Here is a 14,267-nt window from a genome sequence, read left to right as displayed (position 1 = left end):
GCCCTATTCTCATGCAAACTAACTGCTCCTGAAAGAAATTATGATGTGGGGGACCGGGAACTATTAGCAATAAAGGCGGCTTTGGAGGAATGGCGGCACATTCTGGAGGGAGCAGCTCACCCGATTCTAATCTATACTGACCACAAAAACCTGGAATACCTGAAATCTGCAGGAAGGTTGAAACCACGTCAAGCCAGGTGGACGTTATTCTTTTCTAGGTTTACCTTCCATGTCACCTACAGACCTGGGACAAAGAACACAAAACCGGATGCCTTGTCCCGTATGTTTAAGGACCCCAAAGTACCTACCTCTCCAGATACTATCCTACCGGCTGAAAATTTTCTCTTTCTTAAGATTTTTTAGGTCCGATTAAGCAAGCTTCCGTTGAAAGGCCCCCTCCTGCAGAAGCAGGGTTGCTAATGAAACACGGTCTGTTCTGGCTCAATGATAAAAAAAATTCATTCCAGAAAGTCTCCGGGGTCACCATACTTGAGCTCTGCCAGGATCATGTACTAGCCGGGCACTTCGGCACATCCAAAACTTCTAATCTTGTGCAACGCACATTGTGGTAGCCGCAAGTTGCAAAGGACTGCAAAAAATATGTGGGGTCATGTACCATCTGTACTCGCAACAAGAGTAATAGAACCAGGGCTTGGGGCTTGCTCAAACCTTTGCCTGCCCTAGAGAGGCCTTGGAAATTAATCTCTATGGACTTTATTGTTGAGCTTCCCCCCTCAGAAGGCCATACTGCTATCTTTGTAGTAATGGATCAGCTGTCCAAGATGGCACATTTCATTCCCTTGAAAGAAACACCCTCAGCACCTGAAACTGCACAAGTTTTTATCAGGGAAATTGTCAGACTTCATGGAGTACCATCCAACATCATTTCGGATAGGGGAGTTCAATTTACCTCTCGGTTCTGGAGAGCCCTATGCAGTTCCCTTGGTATCGAGTTATCTTTTTCTTCTGCATACCGCCCTCAGACGAATGGGCAAACAGAGAGGACTAACCAGACTCTCGAGCAGTACCTCCGCTGTTTTTACTCCTTCTCTCAGGACGAATGGTTCACTCCGTTGCCATTGGCTGAGTTTGCTTATAACAATTCCACCCACTCTACCATTAAGCAGACCCCGTTCTTCGCCAACTGTGGTTACCACCCATCATTAATGCTCAATTCTGTTCCCGAATGTCCTGTGCCAGCTGTTATCGAGACTGTGGATTTTTTCAGCACTAATAATAAATTGTTGCAGGAAACCATGACCAGAGCACAAGGTCTTAACAAAGAGACTTTTGATAAAAAGAGACTGGGGAATTGATTCTGGAACCTGGAAACAGGGTATGGCTGTCTACAATTAATCTTCGACTTGCTTGCCCTTCAAAGAAATTGGGCCCTAAGTTTTTGGATCCTTTCTCAGTAAAGAGAAGAATCAATGAGGTGGCCTACGAACTGGAACTGCCAGAATCACTTCGGGTACACCCCGTTTTTCATGTTTCTCTCCTAAAGCTTGCTGTTTCCAATCCCTTCCCAGGACGAGCTACAGGTCCTCCCGCTCCTATAGTGGTCAATGGTGAGGAAGAGTTTGAAGTGGAGGCAACAATGGATTGCAGGAAGAGAACTAACCGTGTTCAATACCTCATTAAATGGAAGGGGTACGGTTCCGAGAAAAACTCGTGGGAGCCTGAAGGTAACATTCACGTCAAATCCAGTCTTTCAAGAAATCTTGGGGGGGGCAATGTCAGGAAAGGCTGGCTAGGAACAGTGGTTCCTCACCTGCCTGTGCATGCCTGCAGGCATCTGGGCGCATGTGTGTGCGCGGGAGCGCGCGTTTGAGCGTGCACGCTTACTGGCGCCAGGTGGGCTATTTAAACATAGCTCTCCCCTCAGTCCTTGCTGCCTGATCTACAGCATTCCTGTGCCCTATTTGTTGACTTGATCTGATCCTGTGTTTACCCAGCTTGACCTGTGACCTTCCCTGCCTTTAGCCTGCCTCTGACCTCTGGCTTGTCTATGACTCTGCTTCTGCCTCATCCTCTGGTCCATCCGTGCCTGCCTGCTACCGACCCGACCTGCCTAGTGACTCTGTTCCTGTCTTCTGCACTTGTTCCTGTACCGACCGTCTGGTTTGACCCGGCTTGCCTGACCCTTCTGTGCATCATCTCCAGTGCACCCTACCTGCTCCTGTGTGGTTCCTGTCTCCTGCTGCCAAGATCTGCTGATCCAGTTACAGTTCCTTGAAGGCTTCCTGATCCATCCACCGGCTGTTGATCCTGCCAGGCAATCGTGCTATCTCAGACTCCCGTGCCTCCTGTTTCCTCTATCAGGGGCCGCGAGTCAGGGACACAAGAGAGGTCTCCTTCTGCATTCTGGGCTCATCACTAGGTATGTGACAGACCTGAGGACGAAGCGGGGAAGAAGAAGCCGGAGGAAGATGCCGGAGGAGAAGACCAGAGGATGAAGCAGAGGAAGATAGAGGAAGAAGCGGGGGAAGAACAAGATGGAGGAAGAAGAAGAAAACTGAAGGAAGACCAGAAGAAGATGGAAGAAGAAGTGGGGAAAGAAGAAGACATTAATAAATGAATTGTCAAAAAAAGGCTATTGTCTTTTTTAACATTTTTTACACTTTTTTTGTGAAATGGTAGGGGTATATTTGTACCCCATTACCAATTCACACAGGGGGGCTTCCAGATTCTGATAAGCCCCCCACCCGCAGACCCCCACAACCACCGGGCAAGGGTTGTGGAGATGAGGCCTTTGTCCCCATCAACATTGGGACAAGGTGCTTTGGGGGGCTACCCCAAAGCACCCTCCCCATGTTGAGGGCATGTGGCCTGGTATGGTTCAGGAGGGGGGACGCTCTTTTTCTGCGGCCTGCCAGGTTGCGTGCTCAGATAAGGATCTGGTATGGATTTTTGGGGGGACTCCACGCCATTTTTTTTAAATTTTGGCACGGGGTTACCCTTAATACCCATTCTAAGGTCTGGTATGGATTTTCAGGGGGGCCCCCACGCCATTTTTTTAAAAATTTTGGCACGGGGTTCCCCTTAATATCCATACCAGACCTGAAGGGCCTGAAATTGGAGGGACCCCCATGCATTTTTTTTTTTAATTTTGGTTCGGGGTCCCCCTTAATATTCATACCAGACCCAAAGGGTTTGGTAATGGACTGTGGAGGAATCCCATGCTGTTTTTTTCAATGACTTTTATGTGTATTGCAGAGACCCGACAATTTATTAATAGCCGCGAGTACTTTTAAATTAAAAGTACTCGCGGCTATATGAATTGTCAGTCTCGGCAATTCGAGCACGCAACCTGGCAGGCCACAGGAAAAGAGGGGGGGACAAGAGAGCGCCCCCCCTCCTGAATCGTACCAGGCCACATGCCCTCAACATGGGGAGGATGTCCCCATGTTGATGGGGACAACGGCCTCATCCCCACAACCCTTGCCCGGTGGTTGTGGGGGTCTGTGGGCGGGGGTATTAATATCCATACCAGACCTGAAGGGCCTGGTATGGAATTTGGGGGGACCCCCACGCATTTTTTTTTAAACTTTGGTTTCCCCTTAATATTCATACCAGACCCAAAGGGCCTGGTAATGGACTGTGGGGGAATCCCATGCCATTTTTTTCAATGACTTTTATGAGTATTGCAGAGACCCAACAATTTATTAATAGCCGTGAGTACTTTTAAATGACTTTTTTTTCCTTTAGAAATGTCACTTTGCTCTCGGACTGTTGTAAACACGGGAACCATGCACTACTTTACAGGCATACTATATGTATATATATAAGTACAAAATTTAAAGGAATATTTTTCTTTTATTATTTCACTTTAAGCATTATTAAAATCACTACTCCCAAAAAAACTGCCGTTTTTAAAACTTTTTTTTGCATTGATACATGTCCCCTGGGGCAGGACCCAGGTCCCCAAACACTTTTTTATGACAATAACTTGCATATTAACCTTTAAAATTAGCACTTTTGATTTCTCCCATAGACTTTTAAAGGGTGTTCCGCGGCTTTCGAATTTGCTGCGAACACCCCAAATTGTTCGTTATTCGGCAAACGGGCGAACAGCCAATGTTCGAGTAGAACTCATGTTCGGCCTGAACATAAAGCCCATCCCTACTCCCCGGACATGTGACATTGGACACATGACTTCAGAGTAGCCGTTGATTGGCTTGCCTTCATGCTGACCCAGGTTGCCGGGTTATATTGTGGCTGATTGCAGACCCCACATTTCGGTCACATGACAACTTTGAGCTTCCTGAAGGGGAGGCGCTAACTAGTCGCCGAATGTTAGCCAGCCTATCACATCCTCCCAACTTTGACTCATACATTGGTGTATCATTAAGAGGCTTGGAAAGCAAGCCGTGCTCTGTATTACTCTGATAGACACGGCGCATGATGACGTAATACGCAACGTGATGGCGTGACTTTGACGCTGAATTCTCCTGATTGGTGAAACAAAATATGGGGAGTTGCAGACTACATGCCAAATCGTAACTGAACATGTGATGTTTGTGCCATGATTGTGCCATGGTTTCAAAAAACAGGTCCACAGAATTAATGCCTGGACTTTGCCATGGGCCCATACTTGAGGTTCATCTATCAGTAAGGAAATGATGAACCCTACTTTCACTGTTTCAATAGAAAAAGTCCACGGTTGCAGGGCCAAGTACAGGAGACAAGTGTTTTTAAAGGATCTGAATTTCTTTAGATCTTCAGTAAATCGTTCCGGTGTTGGTACTCGTGGTTCTGGAACGGGTACCACCACAGTAGGAGTAGTCACGGTGCGTTCTTGTGCAGAACCGGGAGCGGAAGAGCTAGCGGAGGATGGGCTTTGATCTGTGGAAGCAGATGACACTGACAGGTGTTGCAGACAGCCCTCTAATTGGAAGTAACCTTCCTGAAGTCTTTGGACAACCTTGGTGAGGGTGGTGACTTGTTGACATAAGGCTTCCAGTGGGGAGACACCTCCTTCAGCCTCTGACATGGCTGGTTTATACTGTCAGAACTTGGTATGAGGGCTCCCCTTGCGGCCGAGTGCAGCACACCCCCAGAGGTGACACAGGGGGTGTGGTGTCCACAGAAGCATGGGTTGCCTGGTTGCTGACGCTGGTTGCCAGGAACTTGCTGGAACAGGTCATGTATAATGCAGGGCAGGCGTGCTTGGATGGTTCAGGAGGTGCAAACCAATAGAGCAGACCGGTTAGCTGAGTCGGGAGCCAGGCCAGGGGTCATTCACAGTAAGACAGTCCAGGCTAAGCGTAAACAGGAGCCAGCTGGGTTTATGCACAGAAGACAGGTAAGGCAAAGTCTGTAAGCCAGGCTGGGATCAGATGCAGGGAGCAAGCAGGAACAAGTCAGGATACTAGCCAAGAGGCCAAGCCCGGAGATCAAGATGAGTAGGTCAAGACAAGCCGGGTCGGTACACAGGAATATATTTCATTACGTGCTGCAAGTTTGTATATATATATATACTATTATTATTTATACCACACAAACTATTCTTTGTTCACTAATTTGAGTGTTGCCCGTATGATTGGAGGGCACAAGAGGGAGGGATCCCCTGAGGGGGAGGAGCCCCATATCCCATCCCTGTTTCATTTGACACTCATGCACTTATAAGAAGGGACTGCTGAAGGAGGGATCACTGCATAGCTCTGACGAAGAAGGGACGTTCCTTTCGAAACACGTTAGCTGATTGTGATGCTTGTGCGTCTCTCCACGATTTTTGGAAGGCATTGCTCATCCTAAGTCGCATGCTGGCTGTCGGTACACTTTATGCTGTGCCTCCTCCACCTATTTGCTTGTGAGTTGTTTCTTTTTACCTTTTGTATATTAAATGGTTTTAAAAGTCAATGCACAAGGCTGGTGTGCCCTTGTTTTTCTTTTATTTCGGTTTGCACTAGGATTCCCCATCCTTGAGGGCAGCAAGGCCTGTGTTGACGCATCTTTTATATGGTGATCCACCTGTGCGCAGGAGTCGTTGTTTCTTGATTGCTAATAGTCTGATGAGCAAGATAAACAAGGCACAGGAACACAGAGGGAAGCTGACGATAAACCAACACTGCACCATTGTCAGAAGCAGGTTTAAATAGGCAGTGGTTCTGCTATCATGCTATACGTGTACCGCCCCACATGGGCATTCACCTGTTCATGGCGCTGCACATCCTTGTGTGTTGATTCGCGCTGGCGTGCCTCTGCCAATGCCGGTTCGCGATTCCTGCACTATTGTGCCTGGGAATGCGCTTATTACCCTGATACCAGGACAGCCATCACGAAAGGTTATGTGACCTGCGGGAACAGCATACAGCATGGGCAGATGTCAGCGTCTTTAAACTGGATCCACATGTGCCTGTTTACCGATACCTCTATGTGAGCTTTTATTGTACTCAGCCCTCAAATTTTCCACTCGCCTATAAGTGGAAAATGAGGGCTGGTGAGCGTGAGCTGTCTGGGAGCGAGGGGGGGCAGAGTACCGCCAGTAGGCAGGGTTGAATGGGAGCCCTTCTCCCAGCGATAGCCCCGGAGAAGAGAGAGGAGAGCAGGCGGCCGGATCATCAGAGATCAAGGACATCGCTGTAACAGCTTTCATTAGACTTGACGAGTGTTCCCCGCACTCGCTGTCACACACAGCCCCGCCTCCTAGCCTGGGTACTTTGATAGACAGATCACCCATCCAATGCCAGGACGTGTGATTTATATCAAAGTACCCAGGCTAGGAGGCGGGGCTGTATGTGATGGCGAGCAGTGGAAACACTCAGCAATTCAAATGAAAACTGTTATAGCGATGTTCCTCGGCTCTCTGATGACCTGGCCGCCAATCCTCTTCCTCTCCTCCCCTGCACAGGTAGGCTGCATTGATAGGACACAGGTAGAGTGCAATGATGGACACAGGTAGTGTCAGGAAAGGGTTTGCCCGTTGGTGGTGCTGTCAGTCTCTTGGATCACAGTACCAGTGTCCACCAGCTGGTGTCTTCCAACACTCTGGATCTGTAGTGGTGGGATTCACCTGTTGGTGGCACTGTTGGATCCTTTGGCTGTAATACCGGTGTCCACCAGCGGGTGTTTCCCGGCACTGTGGAGCAGACAGCACCTCCTGCGTTCAGGTGTCACTTGAGGCTAATTACAGGCATTCATATAACTACCCGGCTGATGATTGCTCTCATCGCCCTGGTATCTTCTTTGTGCCCTGATCCGTTCCTGCGACCTGTGAACCTGATTCTGCAACCTGTAACCTGTGTACCTGATCCTGTTACCCTGTGCATCTGAGCCTGATCCTGTCCCTCCTGTTACCTTGCATTGATGCCCTGTAGACTGATCCCTTTGCACTGTTGTGGAAATGTTATTATATGGACTCATGTGGACATTTTATTCTAGGATGTGTGTTTTATAGATTGTCATCTGTCTCCCTGTGTCTGATTTAATCGAGGAGCGCTCTAGCAGAGCGCACATGGGTTGATTCAAGACCAGTGGTAAAAACAGTCAGTATGAAAACCTTCTCATGGGATTTGAGACGTGTTCTCTGTGTCTGTAGATGTTTGTTGGTTTGTAGGTACCAAGCGCAATGCGCTGGGCTTCTTGCTTTCAAATGACTATGCACATTAGAGAAGCGAAGTCGGCATAACAAGAGAAACCTATTACATCTCTCTATCCTGCTGACTACGCTATCCATTTTTGGATACATATCTGTTTTTATAAGAGGACATTGATATCTGCCTTGTCAGTGTACTCGTACTGTACATTGACAACAGCAGTAGCAATGTCCCTGCAGATTGTCTCAAGCCTGTAAGAACCAGTAGAATGAGCTTGCTAGATACTGTTTAGTTTGAACAGTATTAGGTGAGTTCCATGCTGACTAAGACGGGGCGTGTGCACTTCCTCCTCCTTTCCCTCCCATGAGTGCCCTCCCCTTTACTGTTTTTTCTTCCTGTGATGTAATTTTTGTACTGAGGAAGTGATTGGCTGTTGTGGCTGATCACTTCCTGTTTGTCATTCTTTTGTTTCCAATGAATAAAAAGCCCAAGGGTCTGTGCTCCAGGGACAGACGCTTGAGACTCCAGCTTGAAGCAGCATTGTTCCTGATTCCACCTGGTGCTATGAAGTACTTCAATTTCCTTGTACCAAAGAGCTTGATACAAACGTGCTTTTAAGCACAAAGGATTGTTTTGTGCTTTGTGTACATTTAGACACTGGGAGTGTACATTTTGGCGTGGTGTGAATTTGCGTACAAAGCCCAAGGGAATTCTTCCACAACATTTATCGGCGAGCCAGATTGGAGCCAACGTAGTTCCAGCGCAGCGATCCAAGAGGAGAGATTGGGTCCCCGGTTCTGGGACAGGAAAAGGCCGGCAAAGTTTGGTAAGACAGACTGTATTTCAATTTTTGAAAATTTTTGTTGTTCTAGAACCAGAATCTCATCTCTGCTCGCTGTTGCAGGTAACTCCGCTTAGCAAAAGAACTAATTTTTGCGGTTTCACTCTTTGTGTACAAGGACAGGGATTAATATTTGTACTGGGAGGGATAGGTGTATTGGCTGGGGATATTGTCTATATTACTGTCCTTTGTAGACCCCCGGTCAATACAGCCTAGAGGGTCTTTGTATGGGGTTTATGTTAAATGTAAAACCAGTCCTGTAGTACAACGTGACGGTATGCATGGAGTGTGCTAGTTGATGTTTTAAATGTGCGACAGAGATTGAATGATATAACATTGTGTGGCTATGCTGGTCACTGTGTGAAATAACTTTGTACAGTGTGTAGCTATTATAGTGTGTCTAACGTTAGTGTGAGGTAAGTAGTACAGTCTGTTCTGTTTTAAAAAAAAAAGGTTGATTTTGGTTTGTAGAGGCACTATTTTGTTTTCCTTTGTGTGAGCAAAGCCATGTGCTATAAGCTGCCATCTTGTTTCTAGGCACCATTTTGTTTTCCTTTGTGTGTGCAAAGCCATGTGCTAAAAGCTGCCATCTTGTTTCTAGGCACCATTTTGTTTTCCTTTGTGTGTGCAAAGCCAAGTGCTATAAGCTACCTTTTGTTTCTAGGCACCATTTTGTTTTCCTTTGTGTGCAAAGCCATGTGCTGTAAGCTGCCATCTGGCTTCTAGGCACCATTTTGTTTTACTTTTAAGTGAATTCAATCTTTTTAGGTTTAGCCATTTTTGTACTTTTTACATATTTTTCAGTAAAACTTTTGAGTTTTTATTTTTATTTTTTTAGTTTGTATGGGTGTTTTCTCTGAGTTTCTCACAGGGCAATTCATACCCCTCCCCCATTGTTTTGGGTTTTATCGCTTAAGAGTCTTGTATGGTACAGCTTGTGGTAGAAAAAGGCTTTGTTTTTTTTAAACTCGTTTTAAATTCACTTTATTGTTTAGAGTTACTTTTACGCAGTGAGTATTACATTTTTTTGTTCATGCCCAGACTGTCAGTTTATTATTAGTTTGATCGTGTAACTACTGAGACATCGTACAACTGTTGAAATAGACAACAGAAGGCTATCCCCATTTTATTTTTAATTTTTTTTGTAATTATTTAAAGAAGCCACATTGTTCTGAAGCAAAAACAAATGGAAGTGCTCTGGCGACGCAGTGTATGGGTGTACAACGGAAAACGCTTGTGTGTGTGTGTGTGTATACACTGTGAGGGGTAGAGACCTAATTTGGGGGGTGATAACGCCTCGGGTTATCGTTTCTAGTTGGGGGGACAAGACCAGATATAGTGGCTGTAGTCCGTCCAATCCACCATAAAAGAAGGCACCGGGCAGTGGTCTCTGAGATAGGTGCAAGGGTTTCCCTGGACGCAGGGGTAAGACTATAAGCCAATTCGAATCACCATGGGCAATTGGAAGTCCACGCAAGGGAAGGAATGTGAGGCTTCCCACAGCCAGGCAGCTGCACAGCACATGAAATCTAGCTTTGGAGCAAAGGTCATGAAACCTCTAAAGGAATGGCATAGTTGGCCCAAGGATACCGCTTGGGGTATCCCTCTAGAGGGGACATTTGATGCCTGGAGATGGGAGAAATTCATAACTGAGTTTAAACCCAGGCTCTGGGCAGCAACACTTTAGATGTAGCTCAGCTGTGGCTTCAGAAGTCTATTATGGTAAACCGGCAAGGTATACAGAAGGTGGTTTCAGAAGAACCGCATTATGTACACCTGGCCCGAGGGGATAGCGGTGATTGGTGATCCAATGCTGGAAGCGGAAGAGGCTCTTTCTGGGCTAACTCTGCTGAGGCAGGCTGGGTCCACCAACACAGGATCTGTTGTAGTTTCTTCTGATGCTTCTGCCATCGCCAATGTAACCAACCCTACTATACTTTCTCCAGCTAACATTCCTCTCTCTCCCACATCTCCACCTAACCGTGTCACCTTTGATGCTAAACCTCAATCTAGCCCTCTCTATCAGTCTCCCTCTGCCACATCTGGGGCATTTCCTCCACTGATTGCGGTTGATTATGAATCATTTTCAGCTGGTGATCTGCAGATGCTATGTGAGTCTAAGGCAATTGAGACCAGACTAAGGAACCGTGGGGATTGCATAACTGAGCTGAGAGCTTTTGACTCAGCCATTTACCCTTCACTGGTTTGCTTCCAGACAGGGAACATTGTGGGCAAGGTAGCACACATTAGCCAACCAATGAAGCCACAACCTCCAAGGTATACACCTGAGCCCATTTTTGTCCCTGAACCTGGTACTTACCCAGTCCAGGTGCAACAATACGAGGGTATTCCCAATACGAACGGTGAAAGGGCTTTAGGGGAGAGGGTAGTATGGCATGTCCCTTTTGCTTCCTCAGAAATCAGGACCATACTGGCTGAACTGCCTGACAATAGAACTAGTCCCCGAGGGTTCACGAGAATGTTTTGTCAGAATCAATTTAGTCACGGCATGGGCGGAACAGATTGTGCCCAGGTTCTAAGGGCAAAAGTAGGAGAAGAACTGGCAGGGGTTATAATATCCCGTTGCGGCTTTGTCACCCATGAACAGGCCACTTCTGGAGGTAAGGAATTCTGTGTGGCCCTGCTATCCAAACTTCCAGAGTTGTATGGTGCATCCTCTACCACGGATGTGATGAAACTCAGTCAAAACCCAGGAGAGGAATGCGCTTGTTTCTGGCGTCGCCTGAAACAAGCTGCATTGGATGCAGATATGGAGGTTGGTCCTGATGTGCCAACAGACGGAGGTAAGTTAACCGCCATTCACCTTCTACTAAGAGCCAAATTCCTAGAAAGCATCCATATGAAAATTCGAGACCGGTTATTATTAGCCAGACCCGAATTTAATGAAATGACAATACCTGCCATTCTATCCACTCTCTCCGCTATAGAGAGATGGATAGGAAGAAACAGGATAAAACATCCAAAATCCTTGTGTCCCAAGGCCCTTATACAAAAGGGCCAGGATTATTGCAAAAAGACACAGCGCTGGAAAGCCTGAACTTGTTACATCTGTGGACAAGAAGGACATCGAAGACATGACTGTCCTAACAGACCCAAGGGTAAGTGGCAGTTCATTCCAGACAATCCAACAACTTCAGTTGTAGGGATGGCCAGCCACGGCTATGATTCTTCATAGGACGTTGGCAAAGCGGTGTCAGGTCATATCAACTTGTTTATCAAGGAATTAAAATATCCCCTCCCTTGCCTCATTGACACCGGTGCAGCCCAAACTGTTCTGAGATCCAAAGATCTCAGAGGCAAGGTTCCCCTCTCTGGGGAGACTACACCCACTGTGGGTCTCACAGGTCAAACAGTGTCTCTATATACCACCAAACCACTCCATTGTAGGTTGGGCCAACACACAGAGGCCATTAAGTCTGTACTGGTATCGGATGATGTTCCCATCAATCTATTGGGAGCTGATATTTTGTCTGAAATACAAGCGGTCACTGAGTACACTCCAACAGGTGTTGTGGTTAGCAGTGCATTGTCGGACGAGCGCCTATGTGCAATGGTGGCTCTACCATACATGATAGAACCTGGTTGTTTTCTGGGGTTGGATGTGCTAGTAGAAGTGGATCCCAAACTTTGGGCAATTGAGAAGTATGATGTGGGTCTTCTGCTGGTCCCGCCAACCACAGTAAACATCAGACCAGGGAGCATTTTGCCCCAATTACCACAATACCCTTTGAGTGTAGCTCAGATGGATAGTCTTAAAATCCAAATAGACCGTACCTGCTGATAAAAGTTCTCACGCCAACCAAGTTCCCCTGTAACACCCCTTTGTTTCCAGTGGCTAAGAAGTCTGTCAAGGGTCAGGAAACAACTTTCCGTTTAGTACATGATTTAAGGGCTATCAATAACATCATTATCAGCGATGCCCCTTTGGTACCCAACCCACACACCTTATTGTCCTCTATACCACCTAACGCAATTTTTTCAGTGTCATTGATCTGACTAATGCATTTTTTTCGGTACCACTGGACCCCCAGTGCCAGTACCTTTTTGCTTTTTCATTCCAGGGTCGACAACTGACTTGGACGCACCTCATTCAAGGGTCTGTGACTAGTCCTTCGGAGCACAGCTGCAAACTTAAAATAGTGTTGGATCAGTGGACCCCAACGAATCCAGAGTTGGTACTGTTACAGTATGTTGATGACCTGTTGCTTTGTTGCCCCACAAGGGATGTCTGTTATCAGCATACTGTCTCATTGCTTAACCATCTGGCGTCCACGGGGAATAAAGCTAGCAAAGAGAAATTGCAGTTTTGCAGGGAAAAGGTCACCTTTTTAGGACATTGTATATCTCAGGGTACTCGACACCTGACAACTCAGAGAATTCAGACACTGAAAGACTTCCCGAAACCCCGAAACGCATGACAAATGAGAGCCATTCTCGGTCTTATCAACTACTGTAGAGACTGGGTCCCTAACATCTCATCCACTTTAGGACCCCTTTACGAAATCATATCCAAAACACTCTTTCAACTGACTGAGGATAACTGGTCAACCCTACAGAACTTGATCCAAGAACTCTCCAAAGCACCTGCTTTAGGTCTGCCCAACTACAACCTCCATTTCTACCTTTTCTGCTATGAAAGCAAAGGCCATCCATGCCACTGGAGTACTGACCCAACTACATGGCTCCAAGTACCGACCCATCATGTATCTTTCAACTGCTCTAGATCCAGTCATTCGAGGCTCACCAGGTTGTGTACGAGCCCTAGCCGCCTGCGCTGTACTGCTACAGAAGGTAGGTGACATAGTCTTGGACTCCCCACTGACCCTCTATACTCCCCATTCAGTACAGGAGATCCTAAATCAAGTTCAGACAAAACACCTCTCTGCTGCCAGATTGACTAAGTACAAAGTGGCTCTCCTAACCCCTACTAACCTGACTTTAAGACAATGCAGGATTTTAAACCCAGCATCTCTTCTTCCTGTTGAGGAGGAAGAGAAGGGGGGAGATAATGGTGTTAAAAACGACACACAAACTTTTCAGACTAACGATACTAACCTCTCTACCTCTAACCAACTTGTTAATTTAGAAGGATAACATGCTGATGATCCACACAACTGTGTTTCTCTGATGGAACTCGAGTCAACAACCAACGGCCCAGTGAAGGAGGCCCCCATCCCAAACGCTAAGAACCTTTTTGTCGATGGTTCCAGGTATTACACCCCAGATGGTAAGCCACACACAGGTTATGCAGTGACTAAAGTCAGTGAAATTGTGGAAAAGGGTTCATTGAGTTCCAACATGTCTGCACAGGAAGTTGAGCTGTGGGCACTGGCAAGAGCTTGTGAGACCCAAGAAGGTCAAAGGATCAATATCTACACAGATTCCAGGTATGCTTTTGGGATAGCTCATGATTTTGGTCCTATCTGGAAAGCAAGAGGGTTTCTGACTAGTTCGGGGAAGCCTGTGAAACATGCGCAGTTAATCAACAGGTTATTTGTTGCTTTCAACCTGCCGCGTGAGATAGCCATTCTAAAAGTTAAGGCCCACACGGCTGATAGGACTTTGGAGGCCGATGGCAATGCCTTGGCAGATAGAGCTGCTATAGAAGGTGCTCTGAACCCTCCTGGGGAAACCCTGATGCTAGCCATCCCCTCTGATGTGTCTCTAGAAGAATTTAGGAGACTACAGTCACAAGTGGAATTACAGGAAAAGAGGCGATGGACAGCACTAGGGGCCACAAGAGGTCCAGATGACATCTGGGGTCTTGGTAATAAATGGTGTCTGCCAAGATCACTTTTTCCAATGATGGCCCACTCGGCTCATTATCCAGGGCAAAGATGGTTATGTGTGCGCAGGTGGATGGGCAT

The sequence above is a fragment of the Aquarana catesbeiana genome, linkage group LG07 (assembly GCF_042186555.1).
Source record: "Aquarana catesbeiana isolate 2022-GZ linkage group LG07, ASM4218655v1, whole genome shotgun sequence".
In the NCBI taxonomy this organism is placed as follows: Eukaryota; Metazoa; Chordata; class Amphibia; order Anura; family Ranidae; genus Aquarana; species Aquarana catesbeiana.
Note: the sequence above shows the minus strand (reverse complement) of the source record.